General features: G+C 44.1%; 1 protein-coding gene across 5 annotated transcripts in view; it reads left to right on the plus strand.

Annotated features, from left to right (window-relative positions):
- Nucleotides 1–11012: 11012 nt before the first annotated feature.
- Nucleotides 11013–21410, plus strand: part of SIPA1L1 (signal induced proliferation associated 1 like 1) — a 289676-nt gene continuing 279278 nt past the window's right edge. For all 5 annotated transcript variants that reach the window (XM_088471233.1, XM_088471227.1, XM_088471231.1 and 2 more), the window contains exon 1: nucleotides 11013–11203. The gene's annotated coding sequence lies outside the window, so the exon portion shown is untranslated. The remainder of the gene's footprint in view (nucleotides 11204–21410) is intronic.

Raw genomic sequence — 21410 nt, forward strand, 5'->3', positions numbered from 1 at the left:
TGATGAGTGAAGGCTAGCCCCTCTGTCCCTATCCCACAAAAGAGCTACTGGCTACAGTTTATGCTATGTGGCTTCATTGTATTGCAAGTGATATTCTACCACTCCAGCCTTTATCTTGTGATCACCTGTCTTTTGTATAAACCTCTTCTACACTGAGTTTAAGACCTGGCAGCATCTCCGTATCCATGAGAGCATCTATCTTTAAGGGAATAAGGATGGTCGTTATAGGCAGAAGACCTCAGCATATGGTTCTGGAGGGCTTATGCAAAATATGCAGGTGTATCATAACAATAGCCTCTCTCGGTCCATGTTAGAGGATGAAGAATTCAGCTTTTGACAAGCATCCCATTCTAAACCCTCAGTGTGTGGCAGCAGTTACCCAGATCTCCACCCCTCCTCAGGGGAGAATGTTAATTTGTCTAAGTTTTGAAAGAAATTGCTTCAGTGGGCACACTATTCCAGGTACGCTGGTCATGCTGGGGTTTGTTAAACTCAGGAGCTCATCCTCCATATTTTTGGTGACCCACACTCCAGCAGGATGCAAAACCATTCTTGGCAGCCTGTTAAAAATGTGCACAACACAAGACAGTCTCCAGCAACTACTACCATTGTCCATTCTCAATGTTCCCTGGACTCATATATCCATGGACTTCATAAACGATTTACCCCCTTCCAACAAATACACCTCCACCTGGGTAGTGGTAGATTGATTTCTTTATATTTTATCCCCCTTTGTGGATTTTTACCTGCTCCATGGCTATCCTGTTGAAATATTTTCTGACCGCTGTGTTTAATTTGTGGATATTTTTTTGCAAAGCTTTCGAATTAATACAAACCTTTTCCTTTGCATACCATCCAGGGGCAGAACTACCGATGGTGCAGCCGGTGCACTGCACCGCCGCCCGTTGCAATATAGAGGTCCACACTGACCGTATGGCAGGCTGCAGTGCAGCTGCTTGCTGGGCAGTCATCAAGGCTGTGACTGACCTGGCCGGCAGCTACACGCAGGGGACCGGAGCACAGTGCAGTCAGGCTCAGCACTGCAGTGCACTACTGGGTAATAAATCTGTGCAGTGGAGTCAGAGGAACATGTGCTGAGCTCTGATTATAGGAGTACATCACATGCTCCTCTGACACAGCAGCAGCGCAGCCTCATGGGTATGACTCATTCTGAGGCTGCGACTGCTGCTCTGCCAGCTGCCTGTAGATGCTGCTGTGTTGGCACTATAGGTGGCATAATGTGTGGGGATTACAGTGTAGTATAATGTGTGGGCACTATAGGTGGCATAATGTGTGGGGACTACAGGTGGCATAATGTGTGGGCATTACAGTGTAGCATTATGTGTGGGCACTACAGGTGGTATAATGTGGGGGTTACTACAGTGTAGCATTATTTGTTGGGCACTACAGTGTGACATAATGTGGGGGGTACTACAGTGTGGTATAATGTGTCAGGCACCCACTGCATCTCCCTGTCACCCACTGTCTCTCCCCTCTCCCTGTCACACACTGCCTATCACCCTCTCCCTGTTACCCACTGCCTGTCACCTGTCCCTTTTACCCTCTCCCTGTCACCTACTGCCTAACACCCTCTTTCTCTCACCCACTGCTTTTCCCTGTCACTACTGCCTGTCACCTTTACCTATCACTCGCTCCCTGTCACCCACTGCCTATCCCCTCTCCCTTTTACCCATTGTCTGTCAACTATACAGGTCGCCCTCTCCCCCTCTCTGTCACCCACTGCTTCTCCCTGTCACCTCTCACCCTCTCCCCTGTCACCCACTGTCTGTCACCTCTCCCTGTCACCTACTGCTTTTCCATGTAACCCACGGCCTGTCACCTCTCCCTATGACCCTCTCCCTGTCACCCACTGCCTCCTCCCTCTCCCTGTCACCCACTGCCTGCTGTCTCTTCCTGTCACCCTCTCTTTGTCACCTTCTTGCCTCTCTGTGTCTACCTCTTGCCTCTCCCTGTCACCCTCTACCTCTCACTGTCACCCACTGCACTTTGAACTTGAAGTAGGGCGGAGGAGGGGGGCCCAAAGCAAATTTTTGCACCTGGGCCCACCACTCACAAGTTCCGTCACTGGTGCTATCTACAATCAAATGGCCAGACTTAGTGGGTCAACCAACAGCTGGAGACTTTTTTATGCTTGTATATATCATCATGGCAGGATGACTGGTCTCCCCTGCTTCCATGGGTGGAATTCGCCCCAACAACCACTACCACGAGTCCTTAGCTTCCACTCTGTTGCATACAGTGTATGGGCAACATCCTTGACCTCCATCATTCTCCCCCATGCCATTAGCCTTTGATCCAGCTTCTGAGTCTCTTCTCCAAAATTTTTTAAAAAACTGGCAGTAAGTGAAACCTCCCGTCTCAAAGCTTCTCAACGCTAGAAGTTCTATACAGATAAGAAAAGCAGAGCTATTCCAAGTTTGCAACCAGTGGACAGGGTTTGGTTATCCACACACATTCTTCACCTTTGGATGCCTTCAATGAATTTGTCTCATGAAACATTGGGCTTTCAGTATTTTCCAGGTCATTAATCCTGTCTCTTATGAGCTCCAGTTACCACCATATCTGCGAGTTCCGAATTTGTAACACATATAACTCCTGAAACACCTGGTGTTCAATTATTTCTGATCACACAGTCAAGGGTCTCCAAAGATTCAGACACAGCATGGTACAGAATATGAAGTTAAGAACATCCTTGTTTACAAATGCTGTCATGGTCATTTGCAAAACCTCATTGACTAAAAAGGACATGGTTCTGAGGAGAGAGCTTGGGTCAATGCCTCAAATGTTCATGCACAGGAATTAGTTCAAAAAGTCCATCTTTATTTATTTTTGAAACTGCAAGCCAAGTGCCCACTTCTCATTTCCCCATTCTATTCCAATTACCTGCTTCATGATTTGCTTATCAGCATTCAGCATTCCCCCCACACCACATCCCATAATATCACACACCTTACCTCCCCAACTACACTACACACGGCCGCCCATACACCCAGCAACAGGGCACCATCTCTAAACTCCGACACCACAACAGAGCTCAATATTAAAACACCGCAGATCAGCCCCTTTTCCACCACATCGCCCGACCTCGCACAAACACCTATCCGTCATTCCTCCAACCAGCTCCACCCCCATTCATCACATCAGTACATACATAACTCGTCATTCCCTCCCACGACAAATTCCACAATAATACACCCTGCTGCCCCCTTACCTCCTCACCATCAACCACTACACTACTCATGCCTGCCCATACACCCGGCAATAGATTGCCATTGCAGACTCCTACGCCACAACGCAGCTCACCATCCAAGCACCGCACACCAGCCCCTTTTCCATCACACTGATCAACCCGCACATCACCTTGTCAAATCATCATGTCATATTACCCTGTCACACTCCACCTCCCTACATACTGCACCACACTCAGCCCAACAGTTCTCATCCCTCATTGGCCCCTGCCTGGAATCCCTGTCCACATCACAGATGCATCACACTGATACGCCGCTCCCACGCCCCCTCCTCATTGGTTGACGCACGTCACGTGCCTGCCCCCAGACACCCGGAAGTGCAGATAAAAGACCAGCACAAGTATTGTCCACCTACAAACTCCTTGAAGAAGGCCTTACCGCCGAAACGCATTGGAGTCTTTTCACAGACCACATAACCCCACCTGAACCCACCGACAACCGCATCCGAATACGGGAACACCAGTGTCGTTCACACCGCCTCTGCTTGATCCACGATTACCTATACATGACAATAAGAGGCACCCATCGGTCCAGGCTGCCGCTAGCACCATCAGCAACCGGCTACCAAACCTGGACCAGCCTCCCAGCAACCCCAGTGTCCATCACCACCAGGGTGTGCACACCCACAATGCGCCACACAAGTGTCCTCTGGAGAGGAGGGTCATCCCCACCACCGGCCCAGCCTTTCACCGACCACTACAAGGCAAATATCAGCGGGCCCAGGGGACCTGGGACCCCACATACGCCGCATGTACACTGACAACGTATAGCCATTTAAAGAACCCACGACCCCATGAGGTGCACTCATTAAGGCGGCCCGGCCACCTCCTCCGACGAGCAACCTGCATTCTCACGTTCCGACCACCGAACCAGCAGAGCACGCAAGGAAGAGGATAACACAGCATTCATCCCCAAGCATCTCATCCACCCACTCCAAAAACCTACCGGTAGGTAAGTACTCTGTAAACTTTGTTACCACAGTGCGGGACGCCTCCTTTAGCAAGACATTCATCAAGCAGCAAACTGACTTCCAAGGTACCTGGACACTCCCACAAGGCTCGTAAGACTGTAGACCATAGGTCCAGCAGGGAAGACGTGCCGGTCAAGAACCACACGGTAAGGAGCCCCCTGAAAGGGTCCACCTACCTTCCCATCCAGAGCCTGATCACTCACATCCTCCCCATTCCCCCTCATCGGAGTAGCATTGTGCCTGCTCAATAAATGATTTGGCCTCCCTACATTGTTTTTATTTACCTAATCTATCAAACACATCAACACTACCACTACACCCACCACCCGCCACAACCCCCCCCGCACACACACACACAAAGGTTGAGCGCACCTTACCACCCTATACTACATTCAGCAGATTTGTTTATCAACATTCAGCACCTGTTCCAGTTACCTGCTTCAGTATTTTCTTCACGGCATTCAGCACCTGTTTCAATTATCTGTTCCAGTATTTTCTTCACAGCATTCTGTTCCAGCCTATACCAGTTACCTGCTCCAGAATTTGCTTCACAACATTGTGTTCCAGCCTGTACCACTTATCTGTTACAGAATGTTCCAGTTTCCTGCTTGTGTTGGGCAATAGCACCCACTTGCAGTATCTTCAGCAATCTGCTTCAATTGAGCTCATGGCACCTAGTTCTAAAGTTCCTGCAGTCTGCTTCTATTGTGCTATAGCACCCAGTTCCAGTATCTCCAACAACCTGCTCCAGTTATACTTCTGGCACACGGCTCCAGTGTGTTATTGTAGTCTGATCCAGATTTACCAATATGCTGCTACTAGTAACCTACATGAGGAATAGCATTATTAACCCTCCCAGCTTCATTCACACTCCAGCCTACATAGAGAGCACAAGGGGCCTGACCTGGATCAACAAACCCCTAGTGCGTGACCCAGAATTCAAGGTGTTCATTTGGCCTCCAAATTCCGCAGATCTCAATCTGATCTGTTGGATGTGCTGGAAAAATAACTCCGAGCCATGGAAGCCACACCTCACAACTTACAGTACTTAAAATATCTGCTGCTAATGTTTTAGTGACAATTTCAGAGGTTTTGTGTGGTCCATGCCTCGACTGGTCAGAAATTAAAGCAGAGAACAAACAATTGGAGATAAAAAAATAAATCATTGAATCATTCTATTAAACAAAATTATATCTGTGTTGCACTTGTAGTTTGCTTTACTCTCACCCTTTTGCCCAAATCATCGCAAACCAGCTTCATGGTCCAGTATTAAATAGAGCAATTAAAGTTCAATATTCTTAAGGAACTCTGCCGAACTCAATACATTGCTCCCAACTTCCCACCACCTGTAATTTCTATGCTACTGTATGCCACCCAGCTACATTTTACGCTAAACCGCTATAGATATTGTATTGTACATGTTACAGGGCCGTCCATACTGCACAGTAAACTGACCTTACATGATGTAAAAAAAGCCTGTGATGAAGACGCACAGGAAGTTTTTAAAAAAAACAGATAATTTCAGGTTCAATACTCTTAAAACACTGCTCAACTTTATGTATTGCTCCGTACTTTCCCTCTTGCTTCATCTTTGAGTTAATGTATGCCATCCAGCTGTATTACACTCTAAACCGCTATTGACATTGTATTGTACACTTTACCTAGTGTAAAGTTGCACAATTAACATCACATACACAAGAGGTGTAATTGCTGATATGACTGGTGTGTGTGGGTGAGTGGGTAAGGTGGGCACCTTACAGAGCTGGCTCCTTGGGTTCGAGGCCCGGAAAGGGACAATGGGCCTGATTCACTATGGATCACAACTGCGATTGTAATAGCGATTATGCATGCAGTCTGACTGTGATAGTATGCTAATCCATTGTGATCACTATGCCGCCGTAGCAGAACATAAAAAGGATGCCCACTTTACATTACACATCGAGTACCATAGCAGCCTCACGCACACTTGCACAAGCTCTGACATTACTCAGTAATTGCTAACTTCATTGCACGCTATAAGTACTCAAGCTGCGTATGGCATCGCAGTGTATCATTTATGCACGGCCCTGTAACAGTGTTTGAACACACTGGCACGCCTGTGTTCGCTGACCACCACCGGTCACCTCCCACAAACGGCACTTCCTGTCAATCACCCGTCACCTCCCACAAATGGCACTTCCTATCAATCACTCTGCGATGGGTCTGAGTAAGCACTGCAATCGCAGTGGCCAGTTCGCGCACATGCACTGTGGTGCATACGCAGAAGGCAGCAATCACCCGACTGTGTGCGTAATAGCAGTTGCAATCGGTAGTGAATCAGGCCAAATGTAATTTTGTACATCAGTATTTTTTTTTTTAATTATTATTATTTTAATCTTCATTATAGGTTTAATCAAATAATTAAATAATTTGGTGTGTGAGTTCTGTCATAAAATACATGTCTGTGTTGGCCAGAAGTCAATATTCTTAAGGAACTCTGCCTAACTCAATACATTGCTCCCAACTTCCCACCAGAGATTTGTGATGAATGACTCATGCTGGCTTGGGTTTGGGGGGGAAGGGCCCAATCCAGCAATACTTTGTCTATAACAGTTTAGAGTCTAATGCAGCTTGCTGGCATAACATTGACATGAAGGTAGGTGGGAAAGTGCGGAGCAACGCATAGAGTTGAGCAGAGTACTTTAAAAGTATTGAACCTGAAATTATCTCTTTTTATGAAAAACTGCCCGTGCGTCTTTAGCCCAGGCATCTTTACACCATGTAGCAACAGTACTATAGAGATGAAGGTATGTGGAAAGTGCCCGATAGTATACAGTACGGATGGCCTGGAATGAATACAATATACTATAATGTCTATAGCGGTTTAGTCTTGAAACAAATTGATAATTTCAGACAGCGCTCCTGGAGGCCACCGAAATTGCAAGGACCATGGCACAAATCACAGTGTGTAACTATCATATTGTAGGCTGCTTCCCCACCCCCACTCCCCTGTGAGATTGTGATGAATGAACTTATGCTGGCTTGGGTTTGGGAAGAAGGGCCCCATCCAGCTTGGTGGCATAACATAGCGATGAAGGGAAGTGGGAAAGTGAGGAAAGTTGGGCAGAGTACTTTAAAAGTATTGAACCTGAAATGATCTCTCTTTATGAAAAACTGTCCGTGCGTCTTTAGGCCAGACATCTTTACACCATGCAGTGACAGTATACAGGGCCTGATTCAGACCCAGTCGCAAGAACTGAGCGCTCGCAACCGGGTCGATGGTGGCCCACAGCGCATGCGCACGATAGAGCCGGCTCCATCGTGCGCATGCGCGAGACCCGGCTAGCGACGGGCAATCCGTCGCTCTGGGTCTCGCACCAAAGGGGGCGAGCTGTCGATGTTGAGTGACAGCTCGCCCCCTTTGGTGGGCGGGCCAGGGGGGTGGCTGCCCAAACGGAGGCGTTCCTATGAGAACGTCTGCCATTTGGGGGCGGCCCCACTGACATCACGAGTGATGTCAGTGGAGAGATTACGGCTTTGTTACAGCCGAAATCTCTCTGGGGCTTGCGGCCACGAGACCCTACCACAAGGGTCTCGTCGCAAGCCCGATGGTCGCGATGGTCTTGACCATCGCGACCATCATCATGGCCGCTCGCTATAGCTGTGGGTGGTCACCCACAGCTATGCGAGCGGCCAGGAGGCCGCACAAAAAAAAAAAACGCCCTGATTCAGAGCGAGCGGTCTTTCAGAGCGTCCAGCTCTGAATCAGGGCCACAGTACGGATGGCCCATAATGAGTACAATACAATGTCTATAGAGGTTTACAGTAAAATGCAGCTGGGTGGCATAACATAGAAATTAAAGATTGCTCTGTCTTTAAGAAATGATGCGTTTTCACACCACTGCAGATATGTATTCTTGTAAAGCACAGGACTCACACACCAGATGATTTAATCCTTTATTCAAACCTGTATAGTAGGTTAAAAAAAAACAAAAAAAACAGATAAATAAAAATACTGATTTGCAAAACGATATTGTCCCTTTCCGGGCCTCGAACCCGAGGCACAAGCTTTGGAAAGCGCTCACCTTACCCAGTCGCCCAAGCAAGCAATGCTTACACTTTTTCTGTATGTCATGTCTAGCATGCGTCTTTACACCAACGTGTACAATAAAATGTCAATAGTGGTTTATAGTCTAATGAAGCTGGGTGTCATAATATGGAGATGAGGAATAATATACAGTAATGTCTATAGCGATTTAATCTTGACAAAAAGTGATCATTTCAAGTACCTGGAGGAGTGACTGTTTACACTGCCTGAACGTGATTGGCTAGCCTCTCATGGATCACCGTCCACTGCTACAGTATTGTATTCAGTACTGTAGTTTTCATCTGTGGAGCAATCGCTAACCATTGGTTAAATTGTGTACTGCATGCATACCTCACAACTTTCTATAAATGCTGATCGGGACTCCCGTGAAAAAAGAGGGTGTGGTCTAATTGCAAAGGGAGCATGGCCTAACAGAATATTCTCATGCGCACGGCACCTGAATAGCGGGACTGTCCCACCAGAAGCGGGACAGTCGGGAGGTATGTGTATGGCGGATAGTCTTTCGTGCAGTGGCGGAACTCCCACAGGCAGTGGAATCACTGGCCTCCGGGCACTAGAGTTACACAGATAAATCCATCTATAACTGGTGTCAGTGGTTATAGATGGATCTAATTTTGGAGTCCGTGGAGCCACTGTCTCTCCCTCAGGCATCACCAGTGGCAGCCTGATTTAGAGACACATGGGGAGGCTAGAGCAAGCCTAAGCCTATTACCACCCACAAACAAGTACTGATACTTGGGATGTTACTTTAAATTCTTAACTTCACTATCCCAATGTAATGCACTGGCAAAATGCACTGGTGATAATTCCAGCCTATGCAATTGATCTATAACCAGGGTCGGACTGGCCCACAGGGGAAACCCCTGGGGGGGCCCCACTGCCTGACGGCCCACCTCCTCTAGTGCTCAGGTTCCAGACTGTGCACTTGAATTATACTGCACAGGACTATTGTGTACTTTTAATGCACTACTGTTATTAATCTGGTACATTATCATACATTCACTAGCAGTATTTACTATATATATATGTATATATTTGAAGAGGCCCAGATCCACTCTGGAGGCTGGCTACACCCATAAGTATGGGCCCCTATCACTGCATTCCCCCGGTGGGCCCTTCATGCCCCACTCCGACACTGTCTATAACCACTGATTGAATACTTATGGCCTGCGCTCTCTAGATTTTTTTGGGGGTTGGTTGTAATAGCTGCTGGATCCACATAGGGTAACCCATCCCTATTATTGGAAGTACAAAAATAAAAATGAGGAGGTCCGCGCTATTTATTAGTGAAGTGTGCTTGTTACTTTAGTCTTCATGTGAATTATATATGGAATTAATAAACTCCGTACAACTGTGTATTCACTATTTTTATTCCTCAATTAATAAATTGTCTTGGGAGTCACACTGTAGGTGGGTTAGCTCCGACGCGTATCGGCCACTAGGCCTTCCTCAGGGAGTTTGAATGAGCTCCATCTTTGGTGTGGTGTCTATTTATAGTGGTTAGTGTTCTAGCGCCATCTTGGTTGTGACATAATTTCATTGTTCTTCCATTCCGGGGATTCTGGGTATTTCTTCATGGGGGCCATTTTGATGAATGGCAAATAACCATTGTATGGCCGATACGCGTCGGAGCTAACCCACCTACATCCACAGAATCCAGCATACCCACGTACCATTAAGTCTCCTCGCTTCAGCGAGTAGAGCGACCGGCTCCGTAGCGTGAACACCGAGGACCACACGATCTCGCGAGAGCGAGGCACCTCGGAAGGAACGTGACGGACCGGTGACTATAGCAGCCAAGGAGCGCAAGAGGCGGACGGACGCTGAAGAAAAAGGACAGTTCGATCACTCACCAGGAGGTGAGTGCTACATTGGGTAAGTTGTGCACCTGGCGGACACGGGACGTCGCTCCACCAGACACAGCCCCCTGGACATCACGCATAACTATACCTGTAGTAGATGGCAAGTACATAATACAGTTAAACCTGTAAAGACTACACCCGATTAGGGAACTCACAGCTATCCTTTTACACCCGGTCAGTGTAACACCCACTCCACAGACTATAAAATACCGTTCAGGGTATTGATAAGGATTTTAAAATAAATTCAAAAGCAATAACTCATTCCACATAACCTGGTGTATAACGGGAGCAGTGTGACTCCCAAGACAATTTATTAATTGAGCAATAAAAATAGATAGTGAATACACAGTTGTACGAAGTTTATTAATTCTATATCTAATTCACATAAAGGCTAAAGCAACACGCACATTTCACTAATAAATAGCGCGGACCTCCTCATTTTTATTTTTGTACTGTCTATAACCAACACATATATAATACTGGGTTGATCATATTTTGCAGACTCTTCCAGCCATAACACAGTATTGGGAAAAGATATTAATTTAAATTGATTGACTAAAGTTGCTTTAACATATCGCGTATAAATGTGTTTAAAGCTACTTATTGCCTTCGTACGTATGACTGAATTAGTTACTATTAGCAAGTGGCACACACATTATCATGAACTTTATTCTTTCGGTGCCCCCTCACTAGAGGAGTTACTGGTGTTACCATAGGAACCCGCACCGCCCTCAGCACCGCCCGCCGCCATTTTGGCCAATGGAAAGTCTCGCGAGAATAAGCCGCAGGGGCTCAGAGCTAGCGGGCGGGGAGCAACTTTGTTCTCAACTTGTGCGGTCGGAGAGCGGAGTCTGGGTGGATCTGGAGAGGCCGCTTGAAGCATCGGGGCTCTGGGGGTGCTTCGGAGTGCGGAGGGAAGGGTTTGGGGCTGATGCTGGTGCATAGTCCGTGCTGGATTAATGGGGGACTGTGACCGTGAGTGCAGCCTGCAGGAGGAGCCGCTACAGAAGCAAAGGTACTGAGGTTGTGCATTATGGAGAGCCAGCTGCTCCTTGTACTGGTATCATGCACGCTGCACACAACGGTCCTATCCACACTGCATCTCCTCACACTGCACTGGCACTCTGCATATCTATCTTCAGCACATACTTAACTGGCACTCTGCATAGCTTCAGCACACACTGCACTGGCATTCAGCATATCTTCAGCACACACTGCACTGGCATTCAGCATATCTTCAGCACACACTGCACTGGCATTCAGCATATCTTCAGCACACACTGCACTGGCATTCAGCATATCTTCAGCACACACTGCACTGGCATTCAGCATATCTTCAGCACACACTGCACTGGCATTCAGCATATCTTCAGCATACACTGCACTGGCATTCAGCATATCTTCAGCACACACTGCACTGACTGCAGGCAAAGAACACTTCACTTGCACACACTGCACGGGGGCACAGAATATCTTCAGCACACATTGCACGGGGGCACAGCATATCTTCAGCACACACTGCACGGGGGCACAGAATATCTTCAGCACACATTGCACGGGGGCACAGCATATCTTCAGCACACACCAGTTCCCTTTCACACACTGCGCTGGCACGCACACTGACTCTCATCATACATTGCCCTGGCAATCACTGGCCCTACTCGCAATCAAAATTAGTATGCTATGCCCCATCACACACTGCATTGTTGCTATGGACTGAAACACTACCCTAATTATTGGATACTGCACTTGGTATGAAACATTCCTTTATGGACGATGCAGTTGGCTGGTATACAACACCCTCTCCCCTGCTCTCCCCATTGCTCACTGCTCTCAAATGGCTTGTAATAGAAATGAATTCATAACCCACTACACAAAACCGGCATAAAACCACCTTCATCTATCACTGGGCAAACATGTTCCTTCATCACCTTCTGCATTGACTTATGGCACTCTGCCATGATACACAGAATCAATACTCAAATGCCAATTTGTTCATATATAATAAAATCAGGAAAGCAACAATCAAAGTAAACAGACTCATAGCTTTAGACAGGACAAATCTCAAGATGGTAAATGAGAACAGCTGTTTTTTCAAGGCAGAATATCTGGCATAGCCAATGATGAGGCTGCTCAATTCTGTTCCATCAACTGCGTCCGAGCTGACTATATATACTAGGATACATGACTCTCAGCAGTCTGACATCACAATGCACCTTATTCATACACATGCAAAGTACCAGTATATGTTGCTCAGCTTTCTGACTTGCCATGTTGTGTTCTGTTTTAGTTCCTTACAGCTCATGCTATATGTAAGGTACATTCCCACTTACATCTTTCTTCTGCATGGAATGGAACAAGTAGCGTTCTGGAATACGCTAATGCAAGGGTAGTGACAATGAATATGGTAACACTAGGAACAACCATTTCTAGTGTCAGACCATTTTGCATGTGATTTTTAAAAAAAATAATATAAACACTTGAAAAATGCCAATGGGTATGTACCCTTCCCTGACCTACAGCTTTGTTTATATTACCTAGCAGACAGTACTATAATCTTATTCACAGCTGTGTTATGCTAGTCTAAATTGTCACAGTGCAGTGATTTATTGCATTCTTCTGACTTCCAATTACTCAGCTCTCCTTTCCACATCCTGGGCATGTACTTAGAATATAGTTCTTAACATTTCCAGTTCTTTTTCACTTGTTTTTTCTTTTTTTTCATTAAAAATGTAATTTCATTGCTCAAAGCAAATGCTGAGCTGTCCATAATCTGTCTACATGTCATACCTGTCACAGCAATGGTGGACATGTTTTCAGGCAGCTCCTGAGGTGAAGTAAGATTGCTGTAACAGAAGACGAATGTTGAATTCTCATTGTGCTGTACTTCTCTTATAACTGCTGCTGATACATTCTTTCATTGGTTTATTTAATTCTCAGAGATTGTTGATGGTGAACATAACTGATTTAGCAAAACATAGAAGACTGATAGATCGGGCAAAGTGTGAGCGTACATGTTGGCTATACGTAATGGAGGTATTCATTTTGTAGACTGAACAAATTTTAATGCAGATGCAGCCTATCACTGGCTTTTGTCTCTGTTATTTCACCTAGTGAATTGATAGGTTGCATTTAGTGATGTCACTGGTTTCTAGTGCATTGATAGGTTACACTTTAGTGATGTCACTGATTCATGAATATTGGCTCAACCCACAAAATGGCTGTCTACTCTGTTTAAGCAATGGGCACCTTTTTTACTATGATGTAAATGCTTGTTGCTTTCCTGATTGTCTTCTATTTTAACCCAGTTGGTTGTATTTCAATTTTAGCCCCTTGAGTGTGTAAATGAACAAAGTTACTTTCCTACACTTGCACGTCTACCTTTGAATACTTTACTCACAGCTCTGTTTCCAATTTCAGATCACAAACCAATTTGGTTATGGGGCTAGAAGTCTAGCAATTATGTTCTATTTTGTGTGCCTTTATTCTATTAGTACTGGAGTATTGATTTGTGTTGAATCCAATTTAAGAGGATAGTTTGTGAAGCATCACATCAAGCCATTGCGTCATTGAATAAAATACCCGGGGGCATACCAGTACTTATTAGCAACCCCTTAAACAATGTGACAAGGGTTCTTATGTTGCAGAGCGATTAAACACTAGGAATTGGAGTTTTTCTCCAGTATGGATAAGACTGTACTATTTTTCTGTTGAATTGAGATCAGCAGATTTTGTGGGGAATACAAGTCTCTGGGCATTGTCCTGCAGTTTACCTGCCCAGTTCATGCTCAGTTTAAAAAGATCATTAATACCAGACGGTGAGGAGGATAGGTCACATATCTCTGTGAATAGATCTAGTTTAAACATATATGCATATTAATGATTTGCTAAAAGGTTATGCTTATTAGAGAGGAAAGTGGTTGTTCTTGTTATTTGTTGGTGTCAGTGTAGTGCTATTGTTTTTACTTTTTTGATTTGTTTTAACATTTCATGCTACATTACACAACAGCAGTTTCTAATATTTATAAACAATCTATATTGATGAAGGAAATACAGCTTTAAGAAGAAAGGAAATTAGATGTGGGAATGTTGCATCAAGCAAAATGATTAGGGCCTATAGTAGCTGAGCATTTGCTGTTGCGGGCAGTTTAACCAGTGCTTGTAGCTGTGTTCTGACGTGCCAGTAACAGGAGTTGGAGTTTTATGAACACTGCATTGTGTGACTACAGGGCAAGCCTCTCTGCCTATTGCTGTGATCACAGAAAAACCTCACTTTGCTTTCACTTAATTAATCAGAACTAACAGCTTAGCACCCCTTCTGAAAGACTCCTGTGTGGATGCATACATGTAAGCTGTGTGTTTGAATACTGTACTACTATTCTGATGAGGCTTTCCTTGCTTGAGATCTCATGATGCATGTACTAAGTATATACTGTATGATTATCAGCACCTTTTGTGATGGTTTTATTTGTTGTACCTTTTTGCTTTAAATTGGGTTCACACTAGATATTAGGTAAAGTTGTAGTTTTGAGGTGAATCGGAATGAAAAATCTTCCACATTATCCATTGTGTACGAACTATTGCGCGCCCCTGTGCATCGTTTGCCATATTTTTAGATCTACCTGCAGTGCAGGCCAATCTGAAGGTCCGGCGGCTGACACCATGCTTCTGGATGCGGCGGGGTAACGATATATATATCGGGCGGTTGCACACCAGATCATGCAGTGTGTACGGACTGCCCGATATATCGTGCCGTCGCTGGGTACACACATCATCTAATGTGTACCTGGGTTCAGTTAATACTTATACTGGTGGGCCTATTAAAGTCTACTGACAAAGAAGCCTCCTTTCACACTTTAACTGACTTGTAATCTATATTGGTAACACTTCTAAAAACTGGTGCCCAGGTAAATGCTGGTAAGGTTGCAATCCATAGCAACCAATTGGATTGCATATATTCATTATAAAATGAAAGCAATTATCTGGTTGTTGTGGATCACAGTATATTCTTGGACAGCTTCAGAGGCATCAGTTTACATAAACTAATATCTATCTGGCTATTTGATCATATGTAGGCATGAAATATACCTTTGGGGCTATTGGGTATTTTATCTGTCAATTAGCACTTGCTCGAGGGCATGCATTTAAAGCTTGTACATTTAAGCTATGTTTTTTTTTCTTTTTGCAAGTGGGTTAGCAGATGTGATATGTGTGCCCTTAAGTAAAATACTTGGCGCATAGGAAAAAAAAATCAGAAGCATAATAAAAAATATTAAATGTTTTTGGAGGAAAAATAGAAACTGGAGCTTGCCATGTATCGCTGAGATTTATTGGTCAGACCGTGTTCCATTCAGTGTTATGCAAACATTTTGTGTTTTTCTACAAATGTTTTATGTCTCTCTTTCTGTTATCTTTTAGTTACAAAGCAACAACGTATTTCACAGTATGGTAAATTGTAGAGATAAACATTGGTGCCAGTACACTGATATAGCAAAAAACAATTGGAGCAAATAGGGAACAAGGACATTGCCAAAGCGAGCACAGGTGCATGTATTAAGCCAGTGTTTCTCAAGCTTTCTTTAATTGTCGCAGAGCATTTTATTACGGTACCGCTAGGCCAAAAGGTTCTTATTGAGAAACCCAGCAAAAATGATTAAATTAAGTAAATTGAGCTTGCATGTCATCCTTAGGTTTAATTATATGGTGATGGACATGGTTGTGCTTTTGTTTGTCCATTTATGTTATGATTAACAGCCACTGGCACAGGTTTTGTTTATCACATTGACCATAAATAATTTGATTTGGTACTGGACCACTAACCCATGGCTCCCCTGCAAGTTGCACTGTGGCACCCAGTTTGGTAACCACTGTATTAAGCAATAGACCAGCTGTATCCTAGTGTACATTGGTGTGAGATTGTCATGTGGCTGGTAACACTAAGGGGTCTATTTACTAAGCAGTGTTAGAAGAAGTGAAAAGTGATAAGGTGCCAGCCAATCAGCTCCTAACTGCCATCTCGCAGGCTGTGTTTGAAAGATGACAGTTGGGAGCTGATTGGCTGGCACCTTATCACTTTTCACTCTTCACTTTTCATTCTCCTAACACTGCTTCGTAAATAGACCCCAAAGTGACTTTGCTACACCACTGCTTTCTGTCTGGGCACATACTAGCAATGGCACCAGTGGAAGGAGGCAGTGGTGGTAGTACTGCATGTGCAGATAACAAAGGTGGAGGAGGAAGTTTATTTCAACGGTTGATTCAATTTCTGAAGGTTAGTAGAAACTTTACGTTTTATGGTTTGTGCTTGGCCTCAATGTCTATATGTTTGTGATTTGTCAAAGTACATTTTCTTTTTCAACCGCTATGCTGATTTTAATTCATAACATTTCTTAAAGAACCACTAAACCTCAAAATTGGTTAACTAATTAGTGTTCACTTGATATTCTACTGCAGCTCTGTTAAAAAAGTAATGCATTACCTCCCCACTATATTAAATACAATTTAAGCCACTCCCACTTTATTAGAACAGTATAATACTGGAATCTATAGATTGTAATCTTGTGTGCAGTGCCCTCTTACCGGTTTGAATGTCTGTTTTTACCCAGTCTTGTTTAGTTATTGCTTTGTTCCCAATTGAAAAGCGCTACAAAATATGCCTGGCGCTATATAAATAAATGTTAATATACAGGTCACAAATTTGCAGCTACAGTCATTTCAGCGGCTATGATCTGTGTTCCTGTATATGGGTCCTCATCCAGAGTGCTTTTGTTGGCCAACAAGTCCGCAGATTTGTCAGTCGTTCTCGGTCTGCTCAGTTAATGGACCCACCTCCCTTATAACAGGGCATCTTGCTGCAGAGGAGGGTACGGTGGATATACTATTTAGAAAAAAAACGAATTTAATTGCTGGGGGTACAATGGGAGCGATTCAATTGAGCACAAGGTAAATAGTGCTGGGAAGTTGGTCCAAGAGCTATTCGATTCAATGCGCTGTTTAATCCGACTTAAGTTGGAGAATGCTGGGTCTCACGCCTTGAACTGGGTGCTTAATCGCGACTTATAGCGGCGCTAACAGCCTCGCGGCCGGCACTTTAGTCGGATGTGCTCTCACAACATCATGAGGGTGCGAGAAGAAATCCTTTAGTCTGCTGAATATCGCGGTTAGTCGAATAGTTCCGGGTACGCCTTCCTGGGACTATTCAACATTGTGAACAATTGAATCGCCCCTAATGTGTGTAAAAAAGTTATGTCTCTGAAATCTTTAGTTTAAAACCATTATAGTGCGGAGAGGGGGAGAAATAAAGGACCGGTGCTTAATCGTTACTGTGATTTTTATGTCACTATAGCTGTATCTAACCAAATGCTTCAGGCCAGAGTACATTATTTTGTTTTATAAACTGTGCCCACTGAATATTTCTTGTTCTCTAAACTAAACTATTTTAGTCAAATACTATCGGCCAGGGGAAAATATTCCTTGATTTGTTTATCTTCAAGACTATACGAATCATGTTACTTACACCGATTGTCTAAGTAATATGTCAAGATACACAGTGCACTAAAAACATAAAATCTAGTTAGAATCAAAGCACAGGCACTTAGAATTATCCATTTTTTTTCTTATTGGGTGTCCGCATTTTAACACTAAACAAACATGGAAAAGAGGTGTGCTGAGGTGTAGATTCTGGTGGTGGGTATAAAAAGGTTCTGAAGGTATAGTTTTTAACCTCGAAAAAGTAAAAAATATGTTGGCTTATATATTAATCTAAGGGATGAAAGATCAGGGTAAACAAGAAATTTAACACACCAGATATTTAAACGAGCAAAATGAGAATTTAGTACGTGAGGCCTTAGCAGATTTCACCTATCCCATATTATTTAACATATAATTCCTATGGATTGTAAACTTGTGTGCAGGGCCATATTACCACACTGTGGGGTTTATTTACTAAATGTCGGGTTCGAAAACTTGGTGCTTCCGATCATGTCTATAACTGAAATTTAAAAGGGCAATCCTTTTATTAGCCAAACATGGGGCTCGATTCAAATCAATGCAAATTAAATAGAGCCGGGAAGGAGCTCCCCGAACTATTCAATTCTGCGCGGTTAGGTCGTAGAATGCCAGTTCTCACGCCTTAAACGTAGGGCTCGATTCAATTCAACACGAATTGAATAGCTCCAGGAGCTCCTTCCCGGGACACTTTTTAATTTGCGTTGAATTGAGCCCATGGGTAGTAAAAGCATTGCCCTTTTAAGTTTAGGGCATAAACCTGATCTGAGATGCCGGATTTCATGACTAGATGCTTGGTAAATAAACCCCTTTCTGTGATTACCCAGTCTCGATTTATGTTTTTGTTCCCAATTGTAAAGCACAATGGAATATGCTGGCGGTATATAAGTAACTGTTAATAGATATATACAGTACTAACTCTTCTGCCTATAGTTCCTTGTACTTAATCGGCCCTCCAGCTGTTGTAAAACTACACATCCCATCATGCCCTGCCACAGTTTTGCTATATGGCCATGCTAAAACTGTTATAGGGCATGCTGAGATGTGTAGTTCAACAGCAGCTGGAGGGCCACTTATTGTCCACCGCTGTTTTAAAGCGGTCAATTCAGTTAGGAGTGAGGGTAGCGAGTTGCCGTTTTAACGGCATAGAAGCAACGGCAGCTGATCTAACTCCGGACTCATGGATTTTTGTGTGCAGCCCTTTGGGGCTATGAACAGAATTTCTGGAATCCAGCATTTACTCGCTTACTTACGTGCCTAATTGGATTGATCCCTTAGTATTGCAGGGTAGCCCAACAAAGATGGTTCCAGAAATGTTTTTTTCGCCTACATAATCTGAGTAGTTGTAGTTTCGTAACTCCTCTCATATTGTTTTTGGTGAATGGACTGTACAGAAAGGTCAGAAAGGTATCCCAGTGTTTTCTTCTTTTTCCCCAGTTAGTAGATGGTTTGTAAATGGGGTCATTGTTGCTTGCAGTAATTGCACAAACTGTTTGAAGTAGTGTGTGTCATTTAACACTTCTCTTGGTCAAGAAGGTCCTTGCAAGTGCTTAGTGACAAAAAAAAAGACAAAACCTACGTATTCACATTGTAATATAGCAGTGGGGGCTGGAGATTCAGTGAAAAAGAATACCCAAGTACACACTGTGACATGTTTGACTCTGGACTTGATTGCAAGTGGTGACCAATGTTTTGCTCTTCCACAATTTGCAGTCTGTTATACTGGAGGTTTCCTTTTAATATGAAGAAAAATTATTACAATGAACAACATGGAATAACCTAACGACTCTGGCTGATGGTACCCCCCCCCATTTTGATTTTGAAAGATTGTCTGATTGGTCAATGGTTGATTTGTCAACTCCCCTTCTACCTTTACTCAAGGCTAAATAATACTGTTTTTATTTACTTTAGTCTTTATTTTCAATGAACCTCTCACATTATGTTAAGCAATGACAATATTGTTTTCTGTGATATGTTTACTTGTTTAATTTCTTCTAACAATATAAATACACATAAATATATATATTATACTATATCTGCTTTAATCCTTTTATAGCTCCAAATAATCTACTTTATGTATAGATGTCTCTCTCTCCATAGACTGCCAATAGTGATCGGCTGAAAGTAGCAGGTTTTCAAAGTACAGAGGTTTCGGGGAGTTAGCAGTCACATTGCTTTTGCCTTAACAAACATCGCTGCTTTATATCTGACAACTCGCCAAAATTTCTGCACGATACAAAAAGCTGCTACCGTTTACATTTGGCCCATAGTGTGTGTGTATATATGTATTACCGTGTTTCCCCGATAATAAGACACTGTCTTTTTGTCCAAAAAAACACTATAGGGCTTATTTTCAGGGTAGGTCTTATTTTAATTAGCAGTGACAGCAGTGCCCCTTATGCAGCCCCCCCCCTTGCAGGCCCCCTTGTAGAAATGCCCCTGTAGCAGTGTCCCTTATGCAGCCTCCCTTATTGCAGTGCAAGCCCCCCTCTAATTGATCCCTCACCCACTAGTACAGTACGGTACTTACCTGACTCGCCGCCGTCCGGGATGTCCCTCCCACTTGCGCGCTGACTAGATCTAACATGATCCAGCAGGCACGGTCGCACAGGATCCTCAGCGCGCGGGTGACATCATGACGTCACCCGCGCACTGCATGACTGGTAACGCTGGCCTCTGAAGCGTTCCCTGCTCAAAATGGAAGGGTAGGGCTTATTTTCGGGGTAGGTCTTATTATCGGGGAAACACGGTAACTATATATTTTTTTTGTTGCACCTGTGTGGTTTAGTGCATAATAAGTTATAATATTACTGTTGCATGCTGTTTTCATAGTGGAAGGATTCTCTATATGGAAAAACCGTCATTCTCCGACTTAACTGGCAACTGTCGGACTAACGTCAATTGATCGGCTAATATATCTGCTGCCCATTGGCCAGCGTGTACAGACGATATGTCTGAACGACGTAATTCACAACATATCTCATTGGCTGTGTTGCACAGCCGATGGACAGATATTTCTGCAGATATATCTGTCCATCGGCAAGTGTGTACGTACACATGCAGCAGGACGTGCGGCTGCTGGATAGATGATGTTCGTTCATTGTGTATGGGCGACCATCATCTGCAGATCACTCCATCTGCAGATATCTGTCAGGTGTGTACCCACCTTTACGTATCTTGTGTATGCCATTTTGGTTAGTTTTTCATTTTATCCACTTTTTTTTTTTTTTCAATTCCTTGGTAGACACAGCCACTTACAGTAGGTGTTCCCCAAGGTTCTGTTCTTGGTCCTCTCCTATTCTCCCTCTATACTTCCTCTCTAGGTGAACTCATCAGCTCCCTTGACCTCCATTATCAACTCTATGCTGATGATACTCAAATCTACCTTTCTCTTTCATCCACTAGCGGACACTGGAGGTGCTTACGCTGGGGTATAGAGGCGTGGATAGCTGGAGCTGGCACTTTAAATAATTTAGAAGTGTGAAGCTCCTCCCCCCTCTATTCTCCACCAACCCTCAGTTTAGAAAATGTGCCTCATGGAGCTGGTCACAATCTGCTGTGCTTCAGCATTACATTTCATTTTTATTTTAATTTTAGGTTAGTTTTTTTTACTACATCTTTTACACTATATTAGGTACCGTTCGCCACCTCTCTAAAGGTGGGGTACGGGTACCTGGCGCCCTGTTCTTAGTAGAGCAGGAAGGAGGGCACAGTGC

This window comes from Taudactylus pleione, unplaced genomic scaffold, assembly GCF_031769625.1.
Source record: "Taudactylus pleione unplaced genomic scaffold, aTauple2 ptg000113l, whole genome shotgun sequence".
NCBI lineage: Eukaryota > Metazoa > Chordata > Amphibia > Anura > Myobatrachidae > Taudactylus > Taudactylus pleione.